We start from the raw sequence: 9,726 nt of genomic DNA, 5'->3' as shown, positions 1-9,726 counted from the left end.
TCGAATACCTCGTGTCATGTCAAGACACAAAGTAGTGACATGAACACTAAGCAATCGTTACCCTTAGCATTCTATGTCTAGAATGACTCTCGTGGATGCCAATGAACACGGGTGCTCACGGAGATCTGGAGTAAGGGGTGAGGGTACGTATTAGGAAGCTCTTTTGATCGAACACCTAATCCCGCCCGCCTCGATAGCGGCCTCTACTAATGATTAGGGAAGTTATTCGTACTTGATATATCGTCGGTTATATGCATGAATGCAACATCCAATAGATTAATCCTAACATGTGAAATTAGCTAAGTCGGTTAACAATTAATTAGCAAACAATTAGGGTCGAAGTAGGATTTAATGTTCATTTACATGTGAAGGCATATAAGCAATAAAATAAATAAAATAAATTACAATAATGGAAATTACATTAATTACATTGGATTAGGCGGTTTATGTCGAAAATACCTTTAAAACGGACAATTTGATAAAAAGGAACAAAAGAATAAAATAACAAATTAACGAACAGGAATTAGCGATATTACGAATATTAGTTAATTAATACGTAAACTAATTAATCTAGGTCAAGGCGTAAAAGGAGTTCGGGGGTAAGTCGTCTGGAACAAAGAAGAAGACATCGCGCCCTTTGGAAGAGGCGCGGCGATTCTTGTTGCGTCTGTTCCAAGGACGAACTCTGACTGTGAAGCCGGAACTGCAATTGTTAACGTTAATTGGTGAATTTAATGGATTGATTTAATTATTTATTCGGATGAAAGTGATTTACAGATTATTTAACATATGATTGAGTCATAAAAACAATAAACATGGATGAAACGGAGACAAAGACAGATTAAACATGTGAAGGGTCGATGTTAATGAACGAACCAAACAAGCGAATAATTAACTAAACATGATGAATTGATGGCGGATTAACAATGAACATGATGAAAAATATATCAACAATGAATCCCAGAAACTCAACATGAACGAATTGAATCCCTAGAACTCGAATTGAATATTAGTGACGAAAACCCGCAAATATGAATTACTTGGGATTTAAGTCAGATTAGATGAATTAAACATGTGAATGATGATGGAATATATGATACAATATACATGCTAATTATTATGATTTTATGACGGAGAATTAACAGACGAACAATCAAAACAAATAAATTTGATACGAATTGCAGAGGACGGAGGAAGAAGAAAAGAAGCAGGAACTGCGGCAGCCTCACAAAGAGGCGCGGCAGGTGCTGCGCTCCTTTGAAGAGGCGCAGCAGTTGCTGCGTCTTTTCTCGACTGTCTGTCTACTGGAAATCCGCAAAAAAGGTTTTAAAGACGGTTTTAGAAATCGGTTTTAATGAGGTACTTTCGACATAAACCTTACAATTGTTATACAATAATTAAAATACAATAAATAAAAAGAGATTATACACCCTCAGACTTACATGTTGACGGAACGAGATGAACTAAGATATCGATTAGTGATGCTCGACGCGAATGCAAGGAAAGAGTGCCCTCGAAAGAGGAAAACGATTGATTAATTTGGTTGATTGAGTGTAGTTGGTCAAATTGGTCGGTCATGCAACGGAGAGGCTGGTACCCGGAAAGATCCGAGCTTACGTGGTCGGAAGTCCAAGCACGTAGGCGCCAATTAGTAAGAACGAAGTCTAGAATGCAAAGGGAGAAGAGAAGGGCGGACACTCGCGTGAGAAATATGAGGAACGAAAGCTCCTATTTATACTAATCACACGGCGGAATTATGGTAAGACTAGGATACGGAAGGAAAGATCCGGAAATAACCGACTTAGGTTAAACGCGGAAACTTGGACAAAAAGAAAGCCCTGGGAAAAGGCGCAGCAGGTGCTGCGTCCCTTGGAAGAGAGGCAAAGACTTTGTCGCGCGTCCTTTCCCGGGTAGGTTCCTCTGCGCGTAGAAAACGCGTTTGACAGCCTGTCGTATTTTAGGCATAACTTTCTCTACAAGACTCGGATTAAAGTGATTTCGGTGGCGTTGGAAAGCTAAGAAAGAGATCTAGAACTTTCTGTGAAATAGGCCTGACCCAAAAAAGTCGTTATGACCTCGAAAAGTGGGCCTAAAGTTCGGGTTGTCATTTTAGCTAAATGAAATACACATTTTGTAATGTAAACTTTTAGTTTAGCCTAAAGAAGTGACATGAGACTCAAAATGAGACATAATCTCAACATTTTATGACATCCTAACCTTAGGTAGACAAGCACATTGCTTTGACTCGGTATTTGACGGTTTTAGGAAATGAAGACGGTTTTTGACCCGGACTCCAAATGTACTCTAATTACTGCCAAAACGACCGTAATGACACCTAGATGACAACCAAGAGGTAGACATTAATATTTGAGCAATCACTTGACGATAATCTTACGAATTGTCACAAATCGTTCCGCGTACCAAACATGCGGCCCAATCATCACCGGGTGGTTTGCGAGGGGTGCAGAAACGAGGTGTCTACAACATGCTTAAATGCGTGTAAATGAACTAATAGTTTAATGTCCCAAATTGAATAGGAAGCATTGGGTGCTACTGGCAATCCTAGTAGAAATAAAAACAGTGCACTTGATTGACTCTCGTGAAGGCAAACTCTCTGATAGTTGTGTAAGGATGATAACTGAGTAAGTTTACAACCTTTAATAATGTCATTTGTTATTGTATGACCTGAGCGTTTTTATCCAGATTGACTTAAGTATCCAGATTTATAGAGATAAATCAAGGAGGGATATAGGCGTTTTTATCAGAAGTCTTACATATATGAGATTCTTGACTAGTTCAAGCAAGTTGAACTCATTAGAATTGATTCCGATTGCTTCCGCTGCTAGATTAAATTAATACGCTATGATATATTATTGTTATGACAATTTATATGCTTTGAGTATTACGAGTTGTTATTAATTTAATTTAAGTGAAGGTTATATTATAGTCAGATAGATTACCTTTTAGTACTTGATAAGGACTAAGATGTGAAACTAAGTGTTTTAAATTTATTTGATTTGTGTAAGGAGCTACACGAATGCTAATTGAAGTTTGTGTAAACAGTTACACATATACCATTTTTTTAAAACATATATGGATTGTATGGAATCTCGTACTGGCTATAAGGAGTTGATCTGCTGGAAGAGTTTCAGGCATTATACATTGTGGGTTTTAAAACGGAAATTGAGTACATTGTAACATTTGATGTTGGAAAAAGGAAGTAGCTTGGATTTGGCAGTAATGCAGGGACTAGAAGTAGTTCCTGCAGCCGCATATCCTATCCTAACACACTGTGATGACAGTGAGAGCTATTTTTGAGGCAAGGGTGTCATAGTCTAGAGCCAAGTCTAGATATGTACTCAATTTTGTTTCATGTAATATAAGTCATGTGGAACAAAGGGAAATAACAATTTGTTGGTTTGATCAGACGAGGTGTCATTGATTGTAAACCAGGCCTTGTTGAAGGCTAAACATAATAGTCATGTCGTTTCAATTGTGATTGAAACATGGTAATTGAATTGCTGTAGATTATATGATGTGTAATAATCTGATAGTGTATCAATTTTACATATATGATAATCGCATTTATCGTTTGAGTTTTTCAAAACTCTTATATATATTCAGTACTTATTGGATATTATTTTATACTTTGTTAAATCTGAAAAGGTTGTGAGACAATCTTGAACCTTTCAAGTGAACTGGATTAACATTGTATTTTGTCCCTAATTGTTTAATGAGGTGACGTCTCAGAGCGACTAGATTGTAAGTCGATTGATGGTGTGTTCAACCACCATAGGGTCATAGAGATGACTGGTTGATTACGTAGGCAGAATGTAGAGACATTTTGTCGGACAGTGACCATTTATAGAATCCTCATGTTGCCTGGTCGTCGCAAGAATTTCTATTTATTCCTTCGAGTCAATTCTTTAGACTGGCGACTATGTGTCTAAGTTGGTACAGTTTTCTGGTGGCTTTGGTTTTGCTCTATGTCGTGCCGTAAAAAGAGTCCAATGGGTATCTACTGAGTCATTGTGATCTGTATCGAACAATGAAAATAGGTCAACATGATTGTCCACCCATGTCATTTTATATCTCAAGGCCACTCGAGGAGAGGTGACTTGAAATGCGTGACCATGCTCGGATGAGATCTATAGTAGATTATCCAGTCAGACAGTCATTCTCCTGATCGAGAAAACCATTTATGATATGATCACGTGCAAGAACGACCTAAAAGACATATTGCATTGAGTGGGAGATAATTTAGGACAAGAGAATTGGTAGTGCACACTTGTGTCGGACAAGTGGGAGATTGTTGGAGTGAGTGTCCTCCACCATAATGTGTTTACATACTAAATCTCGTACAAGGAATATCAGGGATTTATATTACATATATTTTTCAGCTGGTCAACGTTAATCGGTAATGATTGGCTGACTAGAGTTTGAGATTACTGTCGTATGACGGTGGTGATCAGCTGATCTCTTTAGGTCACACCTATAGGATGATACCCAAATGGATAGACTAATTATTTATATGAGATATAAAATAATTAGTATCTTGTATATATATTGACTTGTATTAAGTCAAGTGAATTTATTTGTGATGACGAGTTATGAACTCGGGCCAAGGGAATTTATTATTTAATTATGAGACAATTAATTAATAAATATTAATTATAATTTATTAAGTAATAGTTAATTAATTAATTTTATACGATGTGTGTGTATGTTTTGAGGCGAAGGTAATTAGCTAATAAAGGTCCATAAAACACATTTTATACTGATAAAATGGTCTAATAATTACTTAATAGTTAAGTAGTTATTAGTTGTTAATTTGTATTATTTAAGTGTTAAATAATTAAATTAATATTTAATTATATAAGATAATTAAATATAAGACATATAAGCATATGTGGGACAAATGTCAAAAATCGAAATGGACCCAATTGAGTCCATATGAACTGGTTTTTTAGAGAGGAATTGTGACCTCCACTTGTAAATGATGTTGGCATAAAAAACTTGGGATGTTCCTATGAATTGTTTACCTTTGAACATCTATAAATACCCCCTCATATTACACATGCAAATGATGGAAAATTGAAGACAAAAATTCATCTTATTTTCTTCATCTTTTTCTCGTCAAAAACTTGATCAAATTGTTGATCATCTAATCAAAATAATTCACAAACAATAATATACACCAAATATTATTAGAGTAATAATATTTATAGTAATATACAAGGTTAATTACTAATATTATCTCGTTAGTAATATTAGTCGTTCTTTTGGGCTAATCTTGGGTGCCACCAAGAGGAGATTTCCTACTATGGAAATTAGAAGATGGAGGATCATCCATGGTATTTTAAGCTCAAAAACAACATAAGGAAGGTGTCCTTGTGTTGTGCCCATATTTTTGCCTTAAGAACTGTAAAAACTTTCTACCTTTCGTCTTTTCAGACGATCTTTTCTTCATGCATGTAACTAGATTTTTTAAGACTAAATTTAAAGTAATTTTTCTCACTAATTAGAGATGTCTAATTAGGGGTCTAGCACCTACATCATAGTGGTAATAGCAAGGCCATCCAAACTAAGAGGTCAAGAGTTCAAGCTAAACATAGTTAACTAGATGTAGTGAACAATTTAAGAACAATGCTAAATTACTAACCTACCATTAAACTAACTAATGAAAGTTAACGATGGTTTGCCACGTGTCACAATGTCATTGGTTATGTACGAAAAAAATCCATACACAATGTGTATGTGTAGCATCTTTCGAAAATGTAATAAATATGTGATTTGACTTGAAAAAATCTTAAAATAGAAACATAGATGAATGAAGATGGTTACATCTTTATTTATTTGCTGATGTTCTCATCTTAGTAAATAAATATCACCATTTCACAATGTGTTTTAATTATATACTCCCTTCCATCTTCTACATTCTTCCCCTTTGAGTTGGGCACAAGAATTTTTTTTTTAGGGGGGGGGGGGGGGAGGCACAAATAGGATCCTACATCCTGTTGTACAGTAGCATTGTACAACAGGCCCATATTATATATATTTTTATCTAAACCCAATAAAAATAACAATAAATTCTACGCATCTCCTTTTTCCCTAATTCTGATTTCCTATTCAGTGGACAAACCCTCTTCTTCCCTCTTCTCTAAATTTCTCTTAAACGACAGTCGACAAATCTTTTTTCTCCATAATTTTGATTCTAAAATGGTGAAAGGAAAGCAATTTACATCATCATCAAGGAGGAAAAACGCATTTAACAATATTTCGTGAACAAGAAGCAATTTATATCATCATCAGGAAGGAAAAATGCATCTAACAATACTTGAGGTAAATTTCTACACCAATTATACGAACTATTATTAAAAGAATATGAACTAAAAAATACGAGCACCTAAGAATACGAGCTATTAAGATAAGAATACGAGCTAATGTAAAAAGAATACGAGCTTAAAAGGATCATGAACTTAAAAAAACTAGCACATAAGAATACGAGCTATTAAGATAAGAATACGAGCTAAAGTAAAAATAACACGAGCTTAAAAGGATGACGAGCTTAAAAATACGGGCACATAAGAATATGAACTATTAAGATAAGAATACGAGCTAATGTAAAAAGAATACGAGCTTAAAATGATCTTGACCTTTAAAATACGAGCACATAAGAATACGAGATATTCAGATAAGAATACGAGCTAATGTAAAAATAATACGAGCTTTAACTATTTTCATGCATTAGAAATTTTGGATAAAAAATTCATTCAAGATGATGCTCAGTTCCGCATAATCAATTACTTATAATAATTTAAGGGAGAAGATGATTAATTAATTGGATGATGAAGGAAGATGAAGAGAAGTTAGAAAAATATGGAAACAGTCAGTGAGAGAATGAGGATTAGATTGAAAATTGAATTACGTTACTTTTTTTTGCTAAAATATTTGAAAAAAGACTAAAATAACCTTGGATGTACAATGCTCATTGTACATCCAGTTGTATAATCTGAACCGGGGGGGGGATTATAATATTGATAAAGATATTAGTGGGATTTGGTGATGGGAGAGAGTATGAATAATTAGGATTAAGTGTTAATAAAGGATATGGTGGCGTTTGGTGATTGGAGAGAGTTAGGAGTATAATATATATATATATATATATATATATATATATATATATATATATATATATATATATAGAGAGAGAGAGAGAGAGAGTCGGGATCCGGTGAGAACTCATAAATATTTGAGGATTGAGTAACGAATAAAATATCACTCGTTCTTCTAAACAATATCACTCCCTAATAAGGTAAAAAAAAAACATACTCAGCGTAGATCAAAAGAAATAACGTGTAACATTTTTTTTACTCTACACTTCTCTCTCTAAAACTGAAACAAAATTGAAGCAAGCGAGCTTTCTCTTTCTAAAACCGAATCACAAACGGCGCAAACGAGGGATTATATCGGTGAATCACTCAAAATTACGAAGGAATACCGATCATTCTTCAATATTATTCCATTTTGAGCGGAATTCAGGTACAATTTTTGCTTTAATGCTCTTGATTTTTTTGAATTTAAGAATATTTTAGTGAAATAATTGTTAAAATCGAGTAATTATTCAATAAATATTGTATTATTGTTTTGAATCTGCGATATAATCAAAAAATAGGTATAACAAATGCTTCCGATGCAGTATTTTTCGACGATGTTGTCGTTGCTTTTGCTGCTGTTACACTTTTCCTTGATTTTCTCTCTCCTCAATTGGTCGTCTGCATCAATGCTGATTTCGCTGCTCATCGTTTGTTGTCAATTGTTGTATATTTGCTTCAATTCAAGGTATGAAGATTGTCGTAATCCTCATATTTTATTTCGATTATTTAATTTATGTATTGTTTGCGTCGAGTTCGCTTTAATTTGTGCATTAGATTGTTAGTTTGTTTATGCGATTTCTGGTGTGTGTTTTTTTTTGAAGCGGTTAGTTCGCTTATATGATCAAACTTATTATTTGCTTCATTAAAGCTATGAAGATTTTCATAACCCTCTTATAAAATTGAATTTGTTTAACAATCCAGTTGAGAAATTGATCATTAGTGTTCGGTTAATGAGTAATGTCGATATACGTGGTGGCTATAATAAAGAAAAAAAACTTGTGATACTGCTGTTGTTTGTAAATGGCGAGTGCTGGGCATGAATGCTCGTGGTAAGATCATGAGTCGGAATACGATATGCAACAACTAGACTGTAAGTTATGGTGCTGATGAGAATTAATTAAAGAAACAAGATGGTGCGGTACAGGTTTAATGTTATCTCTGGTTATTACAAGAGTGGATTGAAACCAACAAGACTGTAAGTTATGAATTATGGCTATCAACTATGAAGTATTCAGTTTAGTTTAGTGTAGAGGATAATGTGATAATCCATTATATAAGGTGGAATATGGCTAACTCTTTAGGCTACATTTGGTACACCCTAAATTATGGGATTGAAATGGTACATATCTGAGTTGAACTTGCTCATCTTTCTACAACTCCCTTTTCCATTACACGCATGTCATAATCTCGGGTTTTCGATCTTGGTATCGTGTGATTCACATATGTTTTGACTTGCTGATTAGACGACATGGTTCTTATTAGCATGTTAGAACCAAAATTGAGGCTTATCGCCATAATTATATGCATCTTCTTATTTGGGTATAAGGTGTCTAAAGAAGTTGGCAAGTAAAGGCAGATTCTTGCCACCAAGGCAACTACTGATCCAATTAGTCTTGTGTAAGCCTCTTGTATGAATATAACAAAGTCACTATCACAATCGTAAGATGAGCATATATCTTGAATATGATCGTCTTATACTCTTATGTGTATAACAAAGTCGTTACACGATATAACGTTGTTCATAAGTTTATTCAAACTTGTTCCTGGGCTGCTTTTACAATTAGTCATAAACTTGTGATACTGTTGTTTGTAACATGCCTATCATTGGTAGTGTTGGAAGTTACTGGAGACTACTGATTCAGGAGGGCCAAGTATCAAAAGCATCAAAAGCAGATATAGAGAGGTTAGTATTACATCCTCACTTATTACCAACAGTTTAGACGACCTAGCAAGCGAGTCATTCGGATCATTTAAACTATGCTGTCATTGAGTTGATTTGGCTATGAGTCAGTTCGAACTCTAGTTATTTTAAAGTCAGTAGAGACGTTATGGTCATGAGTCTCCCGACTTTCAATGTTTTTGTTCAAATTACCAATCCTAGATTCTTGAGTATTAGATCCTCACTGTTTCACAAGTGCTTTAAATGTCTCTTTTAATTTTCTGATACTGTGAAACAATATCAGAACCATTAAAATAAAATACCACAAGTTCTTAGAAACAATATCACAGTTTTGTTATTAATGTGTTAAACTTACTACTAACATTATGTTTTTGTTCTTTGTTTTTTTTTTTTTTTTTTTTTTTTGCAGATTTTTTCACTTGCGGAGGTTGATTAAGAGCTTGTGTGCATGCTGGGAAAGTCTATATTACATCATCAACTTAGCAAAATCGTCTTTTTTTTACTCATTTTACTCACATATACAAATTCTTTTATGCTTTGATGTAATTCCAAATGACAACAATTTTGTATTCTTTCTCCATTTTTGGTTAAAAATAACATAAAACCTCGGAATCAATAATATAGTGTTACCAAGATTTGCCTTTTTTATTTTAAAATATCACACGCTAT

The sequence above is a fragment of the Silene latifolia genome, chromosome 10 (assembly GCF_048544455.1).
Source record: "Silene latifolia isolate original U9 population chromosome 10, ASM4854445v1, whole genome shotgun sequence".
Taxonomy (NCBI): Eukaryota; Viridiplantae; Streptophyta; class Magnoliopsida; order Caryophyllales; family Caryophyllaceae; genus Silene; species Silene latifolia.
Note: the sequence above shows the minus strand (reverse complement) of the source record.